General features: G+C 42.3%; 1 long non-coding RNA gene across 2 annotated transcripts in view; it reads left to right on the top strand.

Annotated features, from left to right (window-relative positions):
* Positions 1 to 629: 629 nt before the first annotated feature.
* Positions 630 to 24,171, top strand: part of LOC140002756 (uncharacterized) — a 144,914-nt gene continuing 121,372 nt past the window's right edge. For both annotated transcript variants that reach the window (XR_011810166.1, XR_011810165.1), the window contains exons 1-2: positions 630 to 765; positions 868 to 1,050. This is a non-coding gene — a long non-coding RNA (uncharacterized lncRNA). The remainder of the gene's footprint in view (positions 766 to 867; positions 1,051 to 24,171) is intronic.

Here is a 24,171-nt window from a genome sequence, read left to right as displayed (position 1 = left end):
CTGATGTCTTCCAGATGGTATAATCAGGCCTCAGTGCCAGTCTGAGTCAGTGCTCTCAGAGGCAATCTGTATATTCAGGGACTGTAGATGCCATGCTGTAGTGTTTGATAATATTCCCCTATGTGAGCTTTAAACCAAAGCGATTTTCTGAACTCCTCGTCACACCCCTTTATTTCTCCTCATGACTAGATTTTTCTCCCACTTATACTTATCTTTCACATGGTACAGCTGTTGTTATATCTATTACTATTAATCGAATGAGAAACATCAGCTCAATGTGGAGCTCCAAAGCAACATGGATTTCAAAAGTATTTGCTGAAAGCAGGATGAGGTTGTGTTCAGAATAGATGCTTGTTCCTAGTGTCTTTAATAGTGTCTGTTGTGTAATTAGGAATACTTGGAGGTTGGGGTGTCTTTCATTTTTCTGGGTTGCAACTGCTTTGCTGATGCTTTTATGTAGGAAACTTGAAATTCCAGAGAGAAAAAAAGAGGTCTACTTTTACTTCATTTATTATTCAGAAGAAGCATTTCTCAGCTACTTTATTAAAAACGTAACTTAAAGAACAAATGAAAGCTATTTATTTATTTATTTATTTATTTATGAAAAGAGAGCAGCCACCCCTTGGTGGGGATTTTGGCAATCAGGTTGAGCAGGTGCACTGAGTTGCATGGTTTGGTGATTGCAAAAAGGCTGCAGCTGGATGTCGCTGGCTTAGGGCTGCCTCTGTGGGGTCATTGTATTGCTGTGGTGCTGGGACACAGGAGGTAAGGTGTGATAGTGGCTCTTGAGGAGTGGTAATATACGTACCTGAGCTTTCTCCTTGAGCTGATCAGTCTCTTTTGTTCTTGTTTTCTTCTTTGTAACAGTGGAACTTGGCCTTGGCCTCGTGGGCTGCAAGATTTAAAGCGTGGTGGCTGTATGCCAGCAGGGATGAAAGCAGGACCTCACGTTGGAGGGGTCATCTGGAGGAGGGGGCTCTGGACCGCTGGCTCATATCTGCCCTGGGACTGGCTCTGCTTCGTACCGGACCACGTCCACCTGCCTGTGAGGTGAGTGTGCCCGCTGGTCCCTAGATCCTCATGTGAGCGTGCTGCAAGTCTCTGCATACTTGAGGTGGTGCTTCAGCTCTGGAGAGCTCGGTCTCTGTTTGCCTAAGGTCCTCTTTCTGCTGGGCTGCTGGCTCCATGCCGTGATGCTTTTATCTTGTGTTGCTTTGTTGGCACCGAGTGGGTGCTTGGTAGGGGGCTTGTTTGGAGGACTGAGTAGCTTGGCTTTGTGGCACCTGTTTGGGAAGGACCCTTGAAGCCTTGTGTAGAAGTATTTATTTCTGTAAAAGCGGGAGATATTGCTGAGGCCCAGGGCTGGAAAATAAGTACTCTGGAATGTGAAAGATAAAAAATTTTAATATCTGATAATTTTATGTATTCATATCGGTGAAGTGATCAAACTCTCTTGTCCCACCTGTTTTCCTCTTGAACAAAAACTTAAGCAAGCTATGTAAATATGTTTTCTTACAATAGCTATATAAATATAGGTCTTTTATTCTTGTGTAGCAATAGTGTGATGTTTCTAAGCTCCTATCAGTTTATTCTTTTAACTAGTGCTGAAGCAAATCTGAATTTTGTGTTTGATAGTTGCTGAAGGTTGGTCACTGTGGCAGCTGGCGTAATACTGCAATAGCAGTGGCTCTAGGTTAGTCACCAAGCTGTTCTGTGAAACTGTGATAGACAACAAGTGATCTTTGGGAATAGCTCCTCTGATCCCTCTCTGAGGAATGGGGTTATAGATGTTGATATGGCCAGATAAGCACCATTGCAGCTAGTCAGAATTTACAAGTAGCCAGGTATCGTTTGGATCTGTTTCCTTGTTAAGTCAGATTTTTATCAATCTCTTTGTATTTTACAGTTGTGTTCTGTTATAAGCTTGCACCTAATGCTGTGACATGCTCTCTAGTAATACATACAAATATGTTTTCACATGTTAGGGTGCCTAGAGCTCATTCAAAGATGACCTGTCAAACAATTATAAATTGTAGACAGTATTTAATTTCATGTTATGCTTTTTCTGTTGTATACATCCTGTCATCCTGATCCTGGCTTTAATGGCTTGTTATATTTCAATTAAATTACTATTGATTCTCACTGAGAGGAGGGAGAGCAGATTCAAACCCTTTGTATTGACTATTCCTGCCGACACAGCACCCAGAGGGAAAGTCAGTGTTCTCTGTGTCAGTGTGACAGACTGCATCCCCAGGGCTTTGTGCAGTGTGGGGGTTTGTCCCTGCTGGAGACAGGAGGTATGGGGGCATGGAGGGCTGGGGATTCACTGCTAGGGCACGCATCTGCAAATGGCTTTCTTGGCTGGGCTCTTACAAAGTGTTCGACTTTGCTGCCTTGTCACAGCAAAGGAAGCTTGCCAAAGCCAGGCCGGGGCCACTGCTTTTGGGAAGAGCCATTCATGCACGTGGGCCATGCTTGAAACGCTCATTCTGCTGCTTCATGGGTCCCCTTTGTAGGTGACAAGGGAGCAGGGTTGCTCTCAGAGCTGTGGTCCTGTGAGGAGCTACCAGGTCAAAGTAGCGTTCAGCCCTGTATCCTGGGATGGGGGCTTTGCCAGAAATGAGCTCACACAGGGCCTTGAAAGATCTGCTCTGACTACCCCTGTAGCTTGTAGATGATTTTAATTAAGTGTAATAAGTGTTGCTGCACTGATGGAAGATTAAGGGTGAGCAAACTGTGCGAGAGCTGCCTCTCAGCTTCAGGGCTCCTGGAGGGGCAGAACAAAAGCATGTCCTTTGGAGCTGTAGAGGAGCGTTTACTGTCCCTCTTCAAGTGCTCCCCCGCTTGCTGCAAGGTACTTTCCTCATCAGAAAGCCAAATTTTTGTCCCGAAGAAGCCAGGTTTTGATCCTGTGCTGTGTTACCTTTGGTTCCTGGTTATACCTGAAGTGCTGCTTTGTGAAATTCATGCTATCCTAAGGAAGACCTGCTGTTAAATAGGACCATACACCGTGACTTCTTCTGTGATGGATCTTTTTCACAAATTATTTAAGTGAACACAGAGTTCAGAGAATGAACAATTCCAACTTTATTGTAGCAGCCCCAGTACACCACGCTCAGTCCATGTAGCTTTGAACTGCGCTGGGAGGAGGCAGCATACATTCTTTGCTGTGACAAATGGATATGAAAACAAGAACAGTAAATTTATGTTCCCTTGAGGACCAGACGTTTCTGCTGCAGGCAGCAAGGCCCATGCAGTCAGTCATTCTGTCCCCTAAGCCTACCCCATAGTTCAGAGACTTGTGCACCACACAAGCATGTTAAGCAGGTCTCTCAGCTTCTCCTCATATCCCAAGGCTTGCGCAAGCCTATTAAACACTGCAATTCTGGTGAAATGCTCAACTGATAATCAAACAGTCTTATGTGCTTGGTTTGCTGTGTAATTTGGTAAAGATATTTCAGTATATAACTAGGGAAGTGAGTGGGAGCGGGTCTGACCTCCTGACCTCACAGCTGTATTTGGGGAATTGTATACTTCAATGATTTCTGTTATACAACCTGTGTTTGGTTATTTTTTAAAATAATTATTGAGTTTTCACAGGAATGAGTCAGAAACTTGGTGCGTTCCAAGCTGCAAGCTAGCTTTTTCAATAGCACTGAAAGAACATTATTTAAGAACCTTATTTTTGTCAGGGCATAAATGTTATTTACGACTGTCTCTCCTCATCAGTGTGACTATGGCTAAATATGTCATTTTTAACTATAACTTTGCTGCCATTCTTTGAGTAATATCTCATGAAATAGAGCTGCAGTGCATTGTTATACTGTGATGTTGAGTCTCAAATACTTCAACGATGAGAGTGTTGGGTGAATTATGCTGAAGTTTGTGTTCTTTTTTATGTTGTAGTGAAGCATCAGATCAACTGTTCCCTTTGCATTTGAGTGGAATATAGGTACCTCTCTCCTGTTCCTTGAGAATCCCATTCAACAGAAATAGCTCTGTAAAACAGTTGCCCCTTATTCTTGCTTCCAGTTTTCTAACTTTAATCACTGTGCTAACACAATTGTCAGCATAGCATCGCAAGTTGCTGCACCAGTGCAAGTGGTGGGCAATGAACAAGGGGCATAGGGAAGGCCTGTGCATGTGTGGGGCATGAAAGTAGGAACCTCTGAAAAGGGCTTTGGTTTTGGAAGGTGCCCTGGGACTGAGGCCTTGCTCTGTAGTCCAACATCTTGTTCAAGTCCTTTGCCTATCGATCTGCAAAGTAAAGCACGTGCTTTGTCCAGTTACTGGGGCATTCACAGGTTATTCTTGGGGCTGGGGAGAAACCAAGAATAAGTCAATGACCCTTTTCGTCTTCAATATTGTCATATGCTGGAGAAGTTGCTTCACACAGTACCTAGCAAAAAATGAGACTGCACAAATTGAGTGGGTATGAAAATTAGCATTACATAGTCAATAAATCATGTGAGGAATTTGGTATCTGTGTACTTAATCTAAATATGTTAGCAGTGGCAAGATACGGGTCATTTTGATTCCATGCCGACTCTTGAAACTGGGACACTGTTCAGAAATTTGAGGTTTCTCCATCCAGCTGTGTACATGTGCCTCGTTATCTAATACTTTAATTGCTAACTAAACAGTGGGTAGTAGAGAATATACTGTTCTGTGTCAATATTTAAGCAGGACTTTACTTATGGCTTAAGTTTATTCACCTTGGAAAGAGAATTTTTGCTTCATTTGAAAAATTGAGTAAAGAAAAAGCAGGACTTCAACTTGCTCCTGTGGTCTGTACTTACTATGAGTAAACAGAAAAATATGCAAGCTATTTTTGACACCCATGTCTTTCAGGTTCAGTTATTGGCAAAGCTTGGGAGATGTTGAGACCTCATGAAGATCTAGGACACTTCAACTTCTTTTCCTTTCCAATGAAGAGGCAAATTAAACTATTGGCTGGTTTCTAATGGATATTTGTCTGAACTCCTAAAATTCCTCTGCAGAGGAGATTTGCTAATATAATTCTCTCTCCTTTCCTCCTCATCACCCTGTAAAAAGCTGAGAATGTGGACAGGGACTTCTGTAGGAATGCTTGGGAGAAAGAATGAAGCTGCCCTGATTTACACACAGAAATCACCACTGTTGTTTCTCTCTACCCCAGTCTCAGAGGCTCTTCCCAGAAGCAGTTGTCAGTCTAGAACTTGCTGCTTTACATATCTAAAGGCCTGATGCCTAGTGTGGTAGAAGATGCCATGCAGTTACCATAACACCTTAAAAACTTTACAGTGGCAATTAAGGAGAAGTTTATGAAGACTTTTTTTTTTTAATTGAAGCTGCCCATGTGGGAGGAGCAGCAGCATGGAGCTGTGAAGCCTGCAATGTGCAGAGGCTCAGTTAGGATAATTTTGCCTGGAATCTGTTCATACGTTAAAAAGGGCTGTTTCTTTTTAATATCTTGTGTTCACCAACCCGTGACAATATTAACAAAATAACTCTTGAGGAAGTTACGTACTTTAATCATTCATTTTTGCTTCCTTAAAGCATCCCTTGAGATGATCTTGCTTCAAACTTTTCTTTCCCTACTGTGAGTTTAATCCATGTATCTGCTTTTCACCATTTTTGTGTTGCTCTGGGGCATGGAATAAATAGGCAGCAAAATGAAACCCATGTATCAAGACACAAAAGGGATCTTCACTTTGTGTCTTAGTCCTATGAAGTAAGACAACAGTGCAAACCAAAAGTAGCTTACTTATGGCTATACTATGCATCGCAGGGCCGTAGAAACTAGATTCTAGATGGCAGGCTGATGCTTTTAATACAAATCTCATTATTAAAGACCTGGCTTACAGCCAGATATAAATATATATTTAAGCTGAAGAAATGTGCAAAGAGCGCATACACCATAACTTAAAGCTACATAAAGATAACTGAAGAGAGGAAGAAGAGGCAGCAAGCTTTGAACAAAGAACTCTTTCTCTGCAGAGGAGGTGCACAGATGCTATGCCTTCAAATTCTCTGCCATATCTGACCAGGCTTGTTGCAGAAACTGGACTTGGAACTTGCCCATAGATCTGGAGGACACAAGGCCGTGCAGAAGGAAATTGGGAATGTCTGTTACTCAGAAGAGTGTCTGGGGTCTAAATTGCTGTCATGGTGCACAAAAATGCAGGAGAGGTAGGGTGAGAGTTTGGGCTGTGTGTAGCAAGCAAGCCAACAGTTTTCATCCTTCTCCTCAGACAGACAAATCTCAATTTTCTTTCAAGGTGATATTTGGAAGTATTTTGGCTAGTTTCAAGCTGTGGCAAATCCCAGCCTGGCCTTTGTTTGCAAAATAGATTTTCTTTCATATCCTGTTTCTAATCCAGATTTTTCAGTAGCTCAGAGCAATTCTTACCAACACAAGAAATGCCAAAACAATCCCAGAATGCTAGATTTAAATATTTAATTACTTTATAATCACTTCAATTCTTATGTGTGTTCCCAGAAGGAGTACTTATTGAAAGGGTACTATTTATTTTGCCAGGACGTTACATTATGGCATGATAAGGATCTAAAGTGCTCAGCGTAGTAGTTAGCATTATCTCCTCTGAGGATAAAAATGAATACTGCAGTTCAGTATTGCTCAACATGAATATATAAAACATCTTGTCCATCCCCCCTGTCTCTAACATTTAGCCAGGTGTTAGACCATCTGAAGTCTTAGATCCTTTTTATTATGAAAATGATAGATCCAACATCCAGTATCCTGTCAGTGATTTTGACCTTTGTAAGAGAATTGATGTATGGTGGCAAGAAAGATTCTTCCTAGATTGCCTGTGATAAATGTTTGGACTCAATGCAGTTTTGGTGGAGTAGGGGAAAACTGTTTTGCTCCTAATTGTAGTGCTTTCCTTTGCATGTTCTCTGTGATGTCTTGCCTCTCAAAATCCGTATTTGTCTCTGTCTAGTGGACATTTGAAACATAAGTTTTAAGAAATGTTTTTTTTCCTTCTAATACAGTTAAATCCATGACACTTTAAATTTCCTTTGCCATTAATTTTAAATGTGACTTTTTTTTTGAGTCTTTTCCCGCTTTGCTTATTGGCAGGCTGCAAAGAACCACATATTACACCATGTCAGTTGTTCTCAATCTTTCTTTTGACAATAGTACCCCCATAATATGCCCAAAACAGAGTCCGTGTGGCTTATCTGATGTATAATTACCTGAATTACAAGATGGATTTTAAGCATTTCAAAGGCATGTAACAAAATAATTAAGCTACTTTTTTTGTCCTCCATTTTGTCCCTCATGGTTTCCATTTGTGAACTTTTTTAAAAAAACAAAACAAAACAAAAAAAACCAATCCACTACAGTGGAAAGGTAGGAGGAGATTTTTCCTTTTCCAAATAGCAGATCTGAATGTAGTCTTCGTAGGTGGAGAATTCCTTTTTTTTTTTTTTTTTTTTCCAAAATCACTGCTCTTTATCTTCCCTGTGCGTTACAAGCTGTTCTAAGGTAGTATATTTCAGATAATGGAATTTAAAACAAATGGTTTAACTTGCAGAGTCTATCACTTAAAACTAAAATCATGCCAAACTTTGTGTTCCTTTGAGACCTTAATCAGCCACCTTTGCATTTAATAGCTATTTTGGCAGACTAGAGAAAGGAAATGGAGGTTTTTAAGAATTTCATATCAATGTGAACAGAAAAGAATTTGAGACAAAGAAAAGGGCTCTTTGAGTTAGAAAGATACTCTGCTTGCCAGCTGTCAGAAGCTTTTTGCAAACATCAGAGTGTTTTTTTTTTTTTTTTTTTTTTTTTTTTTTTTTTTTTTTTTTGAAAAGAGCTTGCTAGGCTTCCTTAATAATGACTATGCAATAAGTAAATGATGTGCTTCAATTTTAGAGCATGCCTTGTCTAACCTATCTCACCTATCTACTGTTCCATTTCAATGGATCAGCTTCTTGGAAGACTTTCTGGAGCTCTGGTCTGCATTGAAAAGTAATAAACTTGGTGTCTCGCTTACCGAAGTAAATGTATCTGTATTATCTCTATTCTAGGTTGTATTTCCTACAGTAGACACGTGCTACAATATCACTGATTTTCACCTCACTGCTTAGTATCATAAGCACAGCCTTGGCTAAATGCATCATTATCAGAAAGGTCTGTACCCTGCCAATTCATCCAGTGAAAAGCAATGGTACAGTTGTTAACCAAAAAAGTGTTTGTCATTAATATCCACTATACTTTAAACTTATTTAAGTGTTGGAAACTTCAGAAGCCACTATTCCAGTTGCTTATAATGTGCTCTTTGTTTTCTGCTTGGCTTATCTTTAAGCACAATACAATCTTAAGGAAGCACGCCCACTCCCTAATGTTTTCCTTAGGAGCCAGAAATGTATGCTGCGGAGTATTTGTCCAGTCGCAAGTAAAAGTGAAGCCTGTATTATGAAAGCAGGAGGTGTGGGGGGGATGGAGTGGTGGGTTGCAGGACATTATATTCAACCTTAAAGGCTGTAGATCCAGGCTAAAACCAGATTCTAGTTCAGAAGCGTGCAGCTGAAGTCAAAAAGCTCAACTAACAAATGCTTGTGCTTGATCTTGAGCTTGCTTTGTTTGATGGATGGCTTTCTAAGGCTGGTACACCTTGTATTATGAGTACAGGCAGTCTTTTGAAAGTTCACTAAAGTGAAACTAACCATTGTTCGCATACTTTTGTAATGAGAGTATCTTGTTTACTTTAATGGCTTCCCTTCCAAATAGGCATGCTATTTTTCGTCCACCCTGCCATGATTCTTCTTTCCTCATGCATTTCTAAAAAGGACATTCTCTGTTTCCTTGAATATTTAATTCTTTGAAAATTTTTTGAGAAGTAGTAAGACTTGGAAGTCCTAGATTTTATTTCAACTAATGCTAACTCTGTTAGTACAGAAGACTTAACTTCATGTACTGCTGGGTTGGGAGACCAGTAGGTAGTGCAGATCTAGTATGTGTATTTACAATGTGTGTGAGAGGGAATAAAAAGGTAAGAGCAAAGTACAGTGTCTGAGCATCCTGACCTTGTAGGTGTGAGACAACGTTGTTGTGCATCTTTACAGTCACTCCTGCATATGGGCAAATGTGGGGTACCACAGCCAAAAGTCTGCTTTGAATGCAGATCCAAAAGATCCAAAATTACATGCATATGACCATGCAGCCTCTAATAGCTCATCTGTAAGAGGCAAACAGTCTACTACTACCTTAATTACTGGAGTAATCATCTCTGATGCATCATCTCTGCTCTGAACACCTCACTGCTGTTCAAAATCACTTAGGTTTATCCATACCTACAGTTTGTGAACGATTGCTGATGTCCCATTCTATCTTGAGTAAAGCAAATTTGAGATAAGGTTGTAAATAAGCATTACTGTTCCACTGATATTTTTTGACTGAAAAGGCCCCGTTGTTTTTAAAGCGGTAGCATGTGAGTCTGAAACAGAAATTGTTAATATCAACAGCAAAAACTCAGGTGTAGCCAAGCATTTGTCACAATGAATAGAAAAATAAACAAGTTGTTTCCCCCAAGACCTCTGAGATATTTAGACTTGAATAAAATATTAATCAATTTGACTTTTTTTTGGGGTGTGAATGCGATTGATCAGGTTACATATATATTTTGTATATAAATATACAAAACTTATATTTCTAGCTTTAAAATCTTACACAAATTAAAAAGTGTGACTTTGTATTCCTAGTATCTCGTACCTCTTTACCCTTTCTGGAGAAGGGAAAGTAATAACAGGAGAGAGAGAAGAAAACCTGAAACCAGAAAATGGGAAAAATAACATTTTTTCTGTTTTAAGAAGCCAAGCTGAAATATTTTGAGCTGAAATTGAAGCATTTTATTAAGTGAAAAATGAAGGGGAAAACTTTTCAAAGCAGTTCTATAGGTGTTTGCCAACTTCTTTCTCTTGCAGCTCTGTCTGCTATGGGTATAGCAATACTTTTTCTTCTTTTCTTTTCTCCTAATAGAGAAAAATATTTTGTAAGACGTGGAACTTTCATTCAACTACCTCATTTTGAGTGTATTCTTCCTGCACCTCTTCTGGGGTTTGGGGGTGGTGGTGGAATATTCTGCTATTAGTAATATGTGGTGTGATGAGTCTTTGCATCTTAGCTTTTTGTTGATATATACTTTCTTCATATAACTTCAGAAGAATATTATACTGTAAAATATTACTCATAACTCTCATACATCAATACTTCACAAATGTGGATTGGAAATCTTACAGAGAGGAAGACTGTGGGATGCCTCAGTCTGTGTGATATCAGATACACTGTTAGGACAACCACTGTTCTTGTGCAGGGCTTCCAGGAAGTTGGGTGGACTAGAGTCCAGAAAGTCTCATCCACCAAGTGTGTCACTTTGTCATAGAAGGAGGTCAGGTTTGTCAAGCAGGACCTGCCTTTCATAAACCCATGCTGACTGGGCCTGATCGCCTGCTTGCCCTGCAAGTGCTGCGTGATGACACTCAAGATAATCTGCTCCATGAGCTTCCCTGGCACTGAGGTCAAACTGACAGGCCTATAGTTCCCCGGGTCTGCCCTCTGGCACTTCTTGTAGATGGGCGTCACGTTTGCTAGCCGCAAGTCAACTGGGACCTCCGCTGATAGCCAGGACTGTTGATAAATGATGGAAAGCGGCTTGGCCAGCTCCTCTTCCAGTTCTCTCAGTATCCTCGGGTAGATCCCATCTGGCCCCATTGACTTTTCATACAGGATCTTCTGTGAAGCTGTTTTATTCGCGATTGTGATGTTGAGTGTCCTGCCTGCAGGAGCACCCAGCAAAAGTCTGTCATAACTTTGTGTTCCCTATTCGTGGGACCTCCCGCAATTATTTTTCAACAGTCTTGGGAATCTGGAGAGGTCGCAGTCAACTGGCAAATGTTGTGCCGGTTTTCTAGGAGGGCAAGAACGAAGACCCTGGCAACTCCAGGCCTGTCAGTCTCACCTCAGTGCCTGGTCAAATTATGGAGAACATTCTCCTGGGAGTTATCTGGTGCACAGCTGGGGGACAGTGCAGTCATAGGTCCCAACCAACATGGGTTCAGGAGGGGTGGGTCCTGTTTAACAAACTTGGTTTTGTTTTTTTGATCAGATCACCCATGCAGTCCATCAAGAGAAGTCAAGGGATTGTCCTGCCCTGCTCTGTGCTGTGCGGCCTCACCTCGAGCACTGTGTGCGGTTCTGGGCACCACAGCACAAAAAGGGCGTGAAACTGTTGGAGAGTGTCCAGAGGAGGGCTACAGGATGGTGAAGGGCCCAGAGGGGAAGACATACGAGGAGCGGCTGAGGCCACTGGGCCTGTTCCTCCTGGAGAAGAGGAGGCTGAGGGGAGGCCTCATGGCGGCCTACAGCTTCCTCACGACAGGGAGCGGAGGGGCAGATCTCTTCTCTTTAGTGAGATCTCTTCTCTTTAGTGACCAGTGACAGGACCCAAGGGAATGGGGTCAAGCTGAGGTGGGGGAGGTTCGGGCTGGACATCAGGAAGAGGTTCTTCACCGAGAGGGTGGTCACACACTGGGACAGGAGTTTAAGAAGCATTTGGACTGCGATGGGAGCCATCGGGCTCCCAGGGCATGGTTTGCCTCGCATTGCACAAGTCTCCCCTTCAGACTCCATGCAGCACACCGGCAACACGCGGCACTGAGGAGGCTGCTGAGCTGTTCTCCTTGCCCTGCTGGAGGAGCCAGGACAGGCAGCAGAGCTGTAGCTCCAGGAGTGCAATTGGAGCCCACGGAATCAGCTCCTCAGCTAAATGCTCCCCGGGGCTGTGGCATTTCCTGACCCAGTGTGGTACAGACACTCACAGACAAAGCATTTTTTTCAAATTAACAAGATATATTACAATAAATAATAAACAATATAATAACAATTGCAAGATATTGCAATTTCTGCAGAGCTCAGAGCTCCTGGAGTGAGTGGACACTCCCCAGGAGCCCAGATGGTCACTGTCCAGGTGGAAAGAGCAGTCTCTGCTTCAAGCTTCCCTGCAGCGGTGCCTTCAGCTGCACGGGGTGTGCCTCCCCCAGGGGTGGTTTTGCTGCGGAGATGCCATGGAGGAGCAATTCCCAGCTGAGCAGCATCGTCTCCATGGGCAGCGTGCTCAGCTCTGGGGCATGTGGCAAGCAGGGTGTCACTCCTTCAGCCCCGCAGCCACCAAAATCATCGCTGGTGAAATCCCTCCTGTGCGTGCTTGCCACGAGGATGGTGGTCAGGTCAGGAGGTGGGTGACAGCGGTCGCTGAGGCACAGGTGGCAAAGTTGGTGCCTACAAGCATACAGACACAGAGCTGCAGATGTCAGAGGTGGAAGGTGTGCCGAGCATGCCGAGGTGTTTCCTGAAGAAGAGCATCTCTGGCACAGCGCAGCTCTGGGGCCACCTCGTGCTGCTGTGAATGCCGGCCTCTGACTACTCAAAGCTCAGGTAGGTGTCCGAGTTGTCTTGTTTCACACCAAGCATGAGCTTGACGGAGAGGCTTTCGTTGGAGGTGTTCTGGGCATCCAGAATGTCATTGGGGTCTTCCTCGGAGTCGTCGTCGTCCTTCCTTCCAGAGATGCCTTTCCTGGTTGCACTGCGCTGCTCATGGCAGGATTTCATGAGCATGCGGCAGAGCACAAAGAACAGGACGATCTCTCCAGTCACGACCCAGAACTGCCACTGCTGCAGCAGCGACAGGAGCAGGGTTCCCACACGCGCCCAGCCGTGCTCCTGCTCAATCTGCTCGATTTCCAGCAGCAGCTGCACCATGCGAGCCTGCAGCTCCTCTGCACGCTGCTGCATGCGCGCGGTTGTAGGCGCATCGAGTTCATCGCCAACATTCGCTGGGCTCTGAATTAAGCCCAGGAAAGTCAACACGAAGAAGAGTTCCGAAACCATGGTCTGCAAGAGTTGAGAGAAAAGGGGGTCAGCTGGGTGGGAGCTGGCTGGTGGCAGAGGGAGCCGGGGCAGGAGCTGCAGACCCCCGGGGTCTGGTAGGAGAGGGGGTGAGGGAGCTGGGAGGCCGCAGGGACTGTGGCCAGAGCTGGCAGTGACAGCCACGAGCCCTGCCCAGAACGGCTGGGCCCTTGCTGCAGGCTCAGCAGCCCTCGGGGGGCTGGTGTTTGTGCCCCGGCCCTGGCCCAGCCCAGCCTTCCCCCTGCTGCTTCACTCACCTCGCCAGTGGCTCAGGACAAAGTGAAGCAGCGCTGCCTGTGGCTGCCTTAAAAGCAGTCCCCCCATTGTGACATGTCCTCTGTGCTGTCACCCGCGCCCCCGCCCTGCCACAGCCCCCCAGCCCTGCCCTCAGTCCCCCACAACCCCTGGCATTGCCTGAGTGCCGGAGCTCCTCGGGCTTCCCTTGCACGGCCTGTGGGAGCCCCCAGCGCCATCTGCGGAGAGAAATTTGGGTGATGGAGCCTGTGGATGCTGTGCTCCTCATGTGCCATGACAGCGCAGTTCTTGGGAGGAGACATTTCTGGATGGGGACGAGGCTGTGCGGGAGGGGAGGTGCCTGGCACTGTCAGAAGCTCGTTCCTGCCGTGCCTGTGAGGAAAAATGTCAATAATTTTTACAGAATCACAGAATTGTCTAGGTTGGAAGAGACCTCAAGATGATCGAGTCCAACCTCTGACCTAACACTAACAAGTCCTCCACTAAACCATATCGCTAAGTTCAATATCTAAACATCTTTTAAAGAGCTCCAGGGATAGTGACTCCACCACTTCCCTGGGCAGCCCATTCCAATACCTCACAACCCTCTCAGTAAAAAAGTTCTTCCTAATATTCAATCTAAAACACATTTATCAGGGTTTCTGTTGTACAACAATGTAGGAAGGGATTTTTTTCTTAAGTCTGTTATTGCTAAATCTTATTTTGACAACTGGCTTAAAGAAAAAGATATTGATTTAGGAAATCAAAGCAGAAATGATGTGCCTACTAGATGGTGTTAAATATCAATCTAGTGCCTTTACTCAGTTCTTTGTGGGCTGACCCTGGCTGGCTTTTGTTGGCTTCTGTGGAAGTGTGCTTGCTATAAAAGCTCGCCTGTGTGACAGAAGGGACTGTAACTGGTGGTCTGCATATAGCCTGCAGACTTCCCTTTGAATAGATGTTAATGTTCCCTTGTGACATTTTGATCCTCACTGTTTATGCCTGTTTCCATAAAAGTGATGAAAAGTGGTGGTTGCATTACCTTTGTCTTGTACTCAGGTCAACAAAAAAATATTTTTTTTTCTTGTATTATCTTTATTGGCTAAATGAATGGTAAAGTAAGAGAGAACCTTCTAATAATTCCATAATTAAATCTCTGACCACTGAAAGCAGTGCACTTGTGTGCTTGAAGTCAGTTATCTTCTGAAGTACCATAGTGCATCATGGCCTACTTTTGGCTTTATACTCCAGGCTGTTTCACAAGCAGAAGCTAGCTGCCCTGAAGTTTAGACAGCTTTGAGCATCAGCTATGTGCTTTGTTAGAACAGCATCCATCACGACGATGTCAGGGATGCAGTGGGGTGGTTTGTCTTATCTTCTCAGCAGTCATGTGTTTTCATACCTAGACGATTGGCTCATTAAAACAAGTGTTACTGCTGAGCACAAAAAGACAGACGCTGTGCTTTTTCTTTTTTTTTAAAGACTTGAATTTATAGCTCTGTGTTGTAATCGGGCATCACAAATTCTTTCACAAGCACTATAAAACAAGTTTTCTCATGAGAAGGGGGGAAAAAAAAAGTAAAGGCGAGTATGCTGTTGTCCATTAAACAATTGTGAATTTCTAGTTTAATGCAAGCTGAAGGGGGAAAGGGGACCTAGCAGTAAATCATCTGTGCAGCTCTCAGCCATAAAGTTTCTTGAGCAGTCAAAACTGCCAGGACTTGTTTGGATGACTTATTCTTAGGCAGGGGGGATGGAACTGAGTTTATAATGCAGCTGCAAACTTTTGCTGCCTGTGCCGTCATTGTTGTCTACATTATGTGATAATGTGCTACAGAAACCTCCTTCCATTTCAGAGGTGACATTTCCCTCTCTGACCTTGTCTTGAGATGATTTCAACAAGCCCACAGAACGGAAAGCTGTAATTGTCCCAGCACTGGTGTGTGTTGGTTGGGTCTTTACACAGAAGGGGGATTTGATAAGTGGTAGCAAAGCCTGGTCTGGCATGGCTGGGAGTTGGGGAGAGAGATCTGTGGGTCAGATCTCTGCCTACAGGAGAGGTGGTGTGGGCTAGTGCCTGACCAAGGGATTGCTTGGTGCTGAGGCTGGTAAGAGAAGGGTGCCAGTCAGCTTGTTAGCCCTTGGGTAACCTACCTGTGCTCTGAAAAGGCTGCCAGCCTTTTACACTAAATCATTAAATCCCTCAGGCTAATGCTAACACTTTCCTGCTTATCTCGTTCAACAAAAATTGATCAAAGAACTTCATCGCTGCAAATTATTGCAAAAAATTTTTGAGCGTAAGCTGCGTGCTGTAGTTGAAAGGTTTATTTTCAGTAGGAGGCAATACTTCAACAGCATAGCGATGTATCTGATACCAGAGGAGGCCCTGGGGAGCAGATCATGGTCATGTCTGCAGGCACTGGTGCAGTGTGTACCTACACAGATGGCCACTGCCTGGTTGAGCTCCACAAGCGCTGAAGTAATGCAAGAAAAATACTCCTACGGAGCCTCAAAACTTGCCCAGACTAATGTTACGTGGGGCACTGAAGCATAACTGTCTGTCTGTCATAAATCTGAATTCGGACAGAGGTTCTTCCCTCTGCAAGAAAACAAACATTTTTCTCTAGAGGAGTAGCACAGAGCACCAATGTAAGACCACATGATTTCTGCCTTTCCCCAGCAGCTGGCATTAAAATAATTTTTTTAAACTTATCTGTTCTCTGGAAAGCCATGCTGTTTCAAGTAAATGTTTTCCCAGCATGTATTGTTTGTTGGCATAGTCAGCTGGCAAGTTAGGGGAGGTTAAATATATTTTAAATGCGTGTTTTGGATAAGCAACTTGTAAATTCAACTATTAAGTTGAGGTTGGGGGAGAGGAGGATTGGAGGAAACAAGGCCTTAATCAGGACTGTATTCCTCTTCTGATTATTTTTCTGCTTACTTTCCTGTGTGTAGGTATAAGAAGGGTACACAGTACCCTGAGACCTCTGACTAACACTTAAGAGATGAATATCTTCTAAATTAAATAGAATTCAGCCTGACCTGTCTGTCTTAAATTTCTTAATAGTATGAAATCTACCCTTTAAATAATCTTAGACTTGTGGTTTTCCCTTCTCCCCTTAATCTAAGGTATGATTAGAGCTTAATGGACCCTGAAAAGTCCCCCCTCCCTTTCTTTAATAATTGCCAGAGATTATGGCAATAATAAGAGCCAGAGTTTACTCTCGTCTAGATATGATCTTCAATTTTATGTTTTCTCTTGAAACAAACCCCCAAATAATGGGATGTGTACTTTGTTACTATGTTCATATATGCTACTTTTTTTTGGAGCCACCTTCTTTGGAGAATAATTTATATATAATGTCGTTTATGTCAAAACAATGGGCTTCTTTATGCTGAACAGTACTGATAACACGGTGTCCATTACATAGATACACTTGGGTATCAGATGCCAAGAAGCATTTTCATGAAGGAGGACATCTGAGTCCAGGACACTTTGCACCTGAGGAGGTGCAATGAGAGCAAGAGATAGCATTCTGTGCAGCAAAACGTAGTGAATACAAAAGAGCTCAGAAGTGCTCAAAATATAAGCCTATGTGAGTCAAAGCTGGTTATCTGCCTTGTGTTACGTGCTGAGATCCAGGAATAAAAGTATCTAGGACACAGGGCTTTAAGAAAATGAACCCAACAGAGCAATGCCCCAAACTCTGATTTCAGCAACATTTCCTCTGTTGAAATAAAGGCTTGTGAGTCAGACTTTAGATTTTAAAACACAGAAAAACAGACACACCTGCATCAGCTGTGTCTGTGCATCTGCTTACTGAGCACAGTCAAAATATTTGCTAAGGAGCTACCTTCCAAATCTCATAGCCTCCCTCAATACTTTTCTAACACAACTCAGACTAGAAAATAAGAGATGTGAAGCTTTTGGAGGTGGTTGGTGATCTTGCATGTCAATATGGTCGTTACCTTTGCTAATGATGTTGAATCCCTGTGATATGCTAATCATAAAGCATTAGTGCCCACATTGATCTACCTAATTAAATTCCTTTAGAAATAAATTACAGTGTGAAGCTGGTTTTCTTGAAGCTGTTTTTTTCCTTGCTGGCATCAGATCCTAATACAAACCATCCAAATTTCAGATACCCTCACATTTCTAGTATAGCTGAAACTGACTTCTGTTCTATTAGCAGTAGTATTACAGTAAAGTTGGAGGTTCCAGCTGTGGTTGGGGCTGCACCATGCTTGGTAGCACACAGGAAAGTTTAGCAAGCCCAGTGATACAAGGTGCCTGTGTCAGATCTGGGAAGAGCAGTAATGCTCTCCTGAGTTCCTGTCTAGTTACTTAATCGGAAGACAATCCTGTTCAGTATGTTTATTATTTTGAATAATGTTTGAATGGTAATGTACAATAGCTCTTCACCTGGATTATGTCACTTTCAGCTATGCAAATTTTCCAGTAATTAGAACACCAAGGGCTGGGTACCATCTGTTTTCCACAGTTCATATCACCCTAATATGGCAGGTTAAATTTAACAAAAAAAAAAAAAGGGGGGGGGGGTTGGGGGCAGGAAAGGAGGGTAATGGGATTTTATAAAACTTGTATTTTTCATACTCATCTTGCTATTAACACATCCAAGTCATTGCTTTGATTTTTTTTTTTTTTTTTTTTTTGGTTTGAATCTCTTTCAAAATATGGCTGTCCTTTTCTGTCTGATCTGTGCCAAATCCTGAAAGGTGACTTAATCAGTTGAGAGTCCTTCTGCAGAATTAAGCCTCGATATATGACTCAACAGATAAATATTCAAAAACAAAGCAATTTCTCAGTGTGTTTTCACTAGGTTAGTTAAGTGGGGTGATGAGGCCAGTGAAGTTTTGATTTCAGAAGATCAAAGTGGAATGTGTGGCTAGCCTGTGCAATGTGAAGGTGGTGCTGAAAAATTGCTTAGACAGACTCCACAACATATCTACAGTTTACTTAAATATATTTGGAAATCAGAACAATTTGGATTCTTCAGAACTGAAACCTTTTTCTGAAATGTTCTCTATTTTTAGTTTTATGGATTAATGCTATTCTTGAATGTCCTAGTGTTACATGGTGTAAGTCCATGGAACGATTACACTGGTAAGTGAAAGTTGCACAGGAAAATAAAGCAATTTAAAATGTATCATTTGATATGAATGGAAAAATAAATAAAAGTTATATATTATCCATATTTAATATATTCTGGAAGGACAACCAAAGAAGCAACCCAGGGAGATTAAAGGAATATAAAAGTCAAGGAATTAATGGTCACAGTAGGTTGCAAGGTGAAATAATGATTAATAGATGAGATCCCCAAACAGTGAGCCAGTGAAAGAAGTGTGATGCAAAGCCATTAAGAATAAATAAAGCCTCTTCAGTCTCTGGTTTCATTCTTTCATTCCTAGAGGCCATCACTTGAATATGTCTCCCTTACTGCCCACTGATTCTTCCCTCTTCTAAATGCTCTCTCCATAATCACCAGTGTTTCATTTTAATGTTTTAGGTGAAAATGTTTCCAGGCTGTCATACAGATCTCTGATGGTTGGTGGTATTTAGTATAACAGGTTATGGAAGTGGGACTCTGTTATTGATTGCACCATGGTAGATACTTCAGAAGCAGCAGAAGTTCCCAGTAATTTCTACTACTTTAGAGTCCACCTTCAGAGGTGAAAGCTAAAAGCTCAAGGTGAGAGTATGGAGGTGATATCCAAGCATGAGCCTTTTCAGATCAGATTCAGGGGAAAAAAGAAAAGGTATGCACATAAGTCTGAAAATCTTCACTAGAGCAAACAAGGCTGTGATATGTCTGTGGTGGCTTCTGTTTTTTTTTTTAATCATAAGGTGAAAACTTTGAGATATCCTTTCTGTTTCTGATAAAAGCATACAGCAACCAATTGCCTGGATGTTTACATATGTGTATTTATGTGTAGATACTCATATTTCAGTTTGTATGATAAAGAGAAATGCTTGGTTCTTTCTGTTGTTGGCTGCAGATACTTGAGGTATTTGAAGTATTCTTTGCACTGCTTTTTTTAAAGTAATGCTGAATTTGTTTACACATAATTTTCTGATAAGACCAAGGATCTTATTTTCACTGCTTGCTGAAAAACGTGAATCTGATAGAACTAGACATGTTATCTAGTACGAAATTAAAAACAAAAAGAAAATCTACTCCTATCTTCCCCAGTCACATATGGGAAATGGACTGAGGATACTGTGATATATTTTGCCAGCCTGTGGACAGAATCATGTGGATGAGTGCTGTATCCATGCTGCACATCCTTGATGCTGAGTGCAAGCTGTGGCTGCAATCACTTTTATTTGTAGAAAAAGCTGACACAATGACATCAACTTAAGAAGAGATTTAATGTTGACAAGACTGACCTAAACAAAATGTCCCAGTGCAAGTAGTTTCATTCTCTAAGTGGGGTGTAGCTGAAGTAGAATAAATCCTGAAAGCTGCCTGCTATATGGAATAAAGCAGGAGTATTTAAAGAGGATCTGCACCTGGATGCCCAGTGCTATCTGTCCAGAGAGGAGAGCAGAGCTGCATCAGGCATGTTGATATGCTCAGCCTGGATTGCTTTGCTCCTTTAAGAATAAAGTCTAATTCTGAAGGAATCATAGCTGGGGTGTGTAGTAGAAAGGTTGGAAAAGCTTCGCTGTCGTCATTTTTGTTCTTATGCCCGAAGACTGTACCAAATAAATCAGGCTTTTTTGTCTGTTGCACTCTTAACTTTCTGGATTGAGACTGCATTCAGCTCAGGTTGCAGACAGAAATGCTCTCAATGGGGTTGCTGAGGATCGTAAGCGTGATTTGTATTTGGGATGGAACCATTTCAGATTAACCCACTTGGATGTCGTGGGTCGCCACTAGCTGCTAATTACTGTGATTCATGTTTACAGATTCTAGGTTCTTGATTGTGTATTTTGATTTCTTGAGCCTTCATTACTCCTTGAGCCATCTCAATGACCTCAGCAGGCTTACTGAGGAGGCAAGGCACTCATTTTTAAGGGCAAATGTTTCACAGACTGCTCTGGAGAGCAGAATTTCAGCCACTTCTTGTTTAAGTAACCTGGACTTTGGGACTTGAAACTGTCAGTTGTTTGATATTTATCATGGCAGTGACTTCATGAACGTAGAAATAACTTCTGTCATGCACCAGTGATTAATAAACATGGCACGACACAAATTAGGAGCCCTGCTCCTCATGTGGTACTTTATTTTGCAAAATAGCTATGGGGGAAGAGTAGCTCTTCTTTGGGAGCAGTGACACACTTTGTGCCTTTGCATTTTATTCAGTGGTAGTTGCTTTCCCAAATTATATTTAAGGAAAGAAAAATAAAGGAAAGACTAAATGCTGCCTAAGAGCTGCCTAACACCTGCTACACAGTGGCCTGGAGCTTTCTGTTATGGGTCCTTCTGCTGGTCACACTGGCCACCTCCAGGTACTAGTGGATGTGTAAATAATCCAGAGATGCTGTGCAAGGCTGAGGAGTCCTTGTACCTTCTGTGGATGCCTTATATATGCTGCCTGGGTGCAGCGCCTTGCTGACAGATTGCTGCCCCGATGATGGGAAGAGGTCGCGTGTATTTCTACCTCATAATTCGCCTGATGAGAGATTACAGAGGCTGAAAGAAGCAATGGCTTCGTTCCTGCTTTTCCCAGCGTGTTCTCTCTTCGAGGCCGACTTCCTAAACAATCTTGCTGCTTTTCATGAGAAAAGCCCAGAGTGTTTATTGTAACCTGCTTTGAACCGTGAGCAGCTCCGGCGCAGGCAGAGCATGGGGGCCACCGACCAGCCCCATCCCATGCCCAGAGCAGAGCTCCCTGCTGACGTGGGCTGAGGAGCAGGAGCAGGGCAGCGAGCGAGCGGCACTAATGAAAACACTGCAAACGAAACGTTAGCGTGGGGTGGTGAAAGAGCTCAATTTTATTTTGTTTTCACACATTAGGTTTTGCTTAGAGCAGACAAGTACCAGGGAGAGCGTTCTGAAAAGAGGCTTTGTATAGGAGCTGGGGCTCTATCCATCAGATTTGTCATTTCAGGAATGCAGCCAGATGTATTGACTTACTAGCAATTGCATTGGTGCCATCTGGCCTGCTGGAGGCTGTATTAAAGATGGAAAAAACTGAGCAGAAAGAAATGAAATTTGTTCATCATGCCATTACCCTAGCTGCTTATTTAAAGAGGGAAAAAATGTAACTTCTTGGCAGGGGGTATGCTGTTTGAAAATAAAATATAAGGTTTTAAGGACCACAAGCTTCAAAACCAAGTGCTGATATTTATACATTGACTTGAAAGTTGGGCCTCTTTGTTGTTGTTTTGTGTATTTGTAATGGAAAAATGCTTTCAAAACCTACTGTTCCAAGTCAGAGAACAAAAACCACCCCAGAACCCCTGCTTGGTCCACTGCAGTGGTTTTACTTGCTCATTCTCAACCCTTCCCAGTAGTAGTTCAGCTGGCTGGATGATAAGTCTCCTCTCAGGAGCTGAGGTTTGTGTGTACTGAGCTTTCTGTTGCTGGCCTCTGAACGTCTTTATAACTTTTGGATCATTTCTTTTCAAACTTATCTATAGCACTAAGCAGGACTGCTTGTCCTATTCACCAACAAAAACACACCCCTTATTTTAATACTGGCACTCCAAAGTGTATTTGTTTTAATGAACAAATGCAAAAGTCTCAAGTATTTCCATACACTTCATTTAGCAAGATATTTTTCTTGATTTTAATTTGAGTAGAGCCAGGGTTAATATTTGCTAGTATATTTATTAAAAACAAGAATAAAAACTTTTTCAGTCTACCAGTACTCTAGGGTTATATATAATTCCCCAGCCTTACGGAGTCTCCCGTAAGAGGCTATAGAGCAACTGCAAGGCATTTTCAGCATTTGTTGAAGGTCAGAAGAAAGATTTTATTACTGAGAAGTAAAACAAGTTAGTGTTAAATTAGGATATTATATAAAGTTCTTCAGTGCTCTTTCATGGTACTTTACTGTCACAATAAAAGTTGTTTACAATTGCTGACAAAATAATGGGACAAAGGAAGTCTTTTTTTTCTTTCTCCCTTTAGTTCTACTCTGTTATTTTTGCTTCTTTTGTTTTTGTCAGTTAAGATAGAAAACTCCTGAGGGCAGGGAAGTGGAATTTAGTAAAAAGCTCATCTACTTGTGGGTGAAATCAGTGTTTCAGCACTCCCAAACACACGTGTTAGAAGAATACATGATAGTTTTAGGTTTCTTACAACCATGAAACCTCCATTCTAGCATTGCCAGGGTCTTCACTGTGGTTTTTAAAATTTTTCCAACAAGATGAGAAATGCTGGCACCAATATTGGAAAAGTCAACAGTGACCAAATATGCTTAAAAGAAGATGTAATGTTCTTACTCATAGCAAGTCATTGAGCTGGGTGAAAAAAGACCCTGTTCAAAAAGTCTCTTGTTCATTAAAGGACAGGAGAAAGACTCCTGTTCATTGCAGAGCAAGCTGGTTGTGCCTTCTCAGGAAACAGCACAGCAGCACTGGAGCTGGCACTGCACTGTGCTAACACATCCACTGAGTCCATTCAGAGCTGTGTCTCACAGGACTGTCCCAGTTAGGTACTGCCAGTGTCTGAATCACCTCACGTGATATGTATGCCTTCGCCTTCCACACTTGAGAGGATGCTTCTATCATGTGTGACAGCGTATCTCCCTGTATCAGGATGGAAAGACGCTGCCTTGGCTTTTAAAATCACTTTTGGGTAGCTCTGAGCAGAGCATTTGAGCACTGAGCATTGCTGCTTCAAAACACCTGCTGTGTCTGTGCATTGGATCTACTGAAGAGCACTGGGGGTTTGTGTTGCTAGTCAGTTTTTGGTTGTTTGCAATATTATGGAAATAAATTTAATATTTTTAAATAATAAGGGTATCTCCAGCAGCAGTGTCTGGACTATCCCTTCAGTGGATTAATTAGAAGACTTAATCTCCGTGGCTTTTGTTCTGTAAATTTCGAATGTTGACGTTATTATTGTTAGCAGAAATCTTAAGATTATAAACAGGAAAATGTGAGGGCTAGAGTTTATTACGCTGAGGACAAAATGCTCTCCTGGCTAGGAACCCCACACTGAGCACAACAGTAAGGGTACAAAGTATTCTGGGAAGAGAGAAATAGTGCCATTTCTCTGCAGGAAATCTCTGCCCATGCAGAAGTTGCCACCAGATATTGGCAGCCCTACCAGGATCAGAAACTTTTCCAAAATCCTGTGAATAAGTTTTGAGGGTAAGAAGGCAAATCAGAAGTTTGAGTGTTTAAAGAAAGAATGAAAATGATGGGAACTGTTGTCAGATTTACATTACAGAAGGGGCTGTGAAATTGGTTTGAGGAAAAATAATTTTCCTCCCCACATCTCTCACTCTTACCCTGGTGACCTAGGCAGTAGTCCAGCTTGTCTGAAATTAGGAAAGTCTTCAGAAATATGTCTTCCTATTTAATCTGTGAGCGTGCACAACTATTTTGTGCATGTGGAGATATAGGCACATACATACATAGCATGTGTGTATTTATCAATTTTTGGTGTGAGTCACACGTATTAGAAATATTCTAGTTGTAAAGTCTGTCGTGTAGCATAGCCACTCACTGGCTCACCCAGTAATATTCATGTATATAATAGAACTGTGGAAGTAAGAAGAATAACCAAGTTAATAAGCAATGCTAAATAAAAACAGGTAATAAAATATATCGATGAGACAACTTGAAGTAATAAATCTATCATTTTTATCATTCACTTAACATGTATGTGCTATGTGATATACCTGCACGACTGAAAACACAAACCACCTCTGTTTTTTAGAAACATAGCATTCATAAAGAAGAAACAAGGGTAGTAAAGGCAGAGCAAAGTGCAAGAGAACTTTTGTTACCTATCTAGAGAGGTTCATTCTTTGACTTCCTTTTTAACTGCACTTCTTAGTGTGTGACATTTGCTAGTTCTGAGAAGGCCATCTCATCTGGCGAG

The sequence above is a fragment of the Anas platyrhynchos genome, chromosome 6 (assembly GCF_047663525.1).
Source record: "Anas platyrhynchos isolate ZD024472 breed Pekin duck chromosome 6, IASCAAS_PekinDuck_T2T, whole genome shotgun sequence".
NCBI classification, from domain to species: domain Eukaryota; kingdom Metazoa; phylum Chordata; class Aves; order Anseriformes; family Anatidae; genus Anas; species Anas platyrhynchos.
The sequence above is the reverse complement of the archived record's forward strand: the minus strand, read 5'-3'. Positions and strand labels throughout refer to the sequence as shown.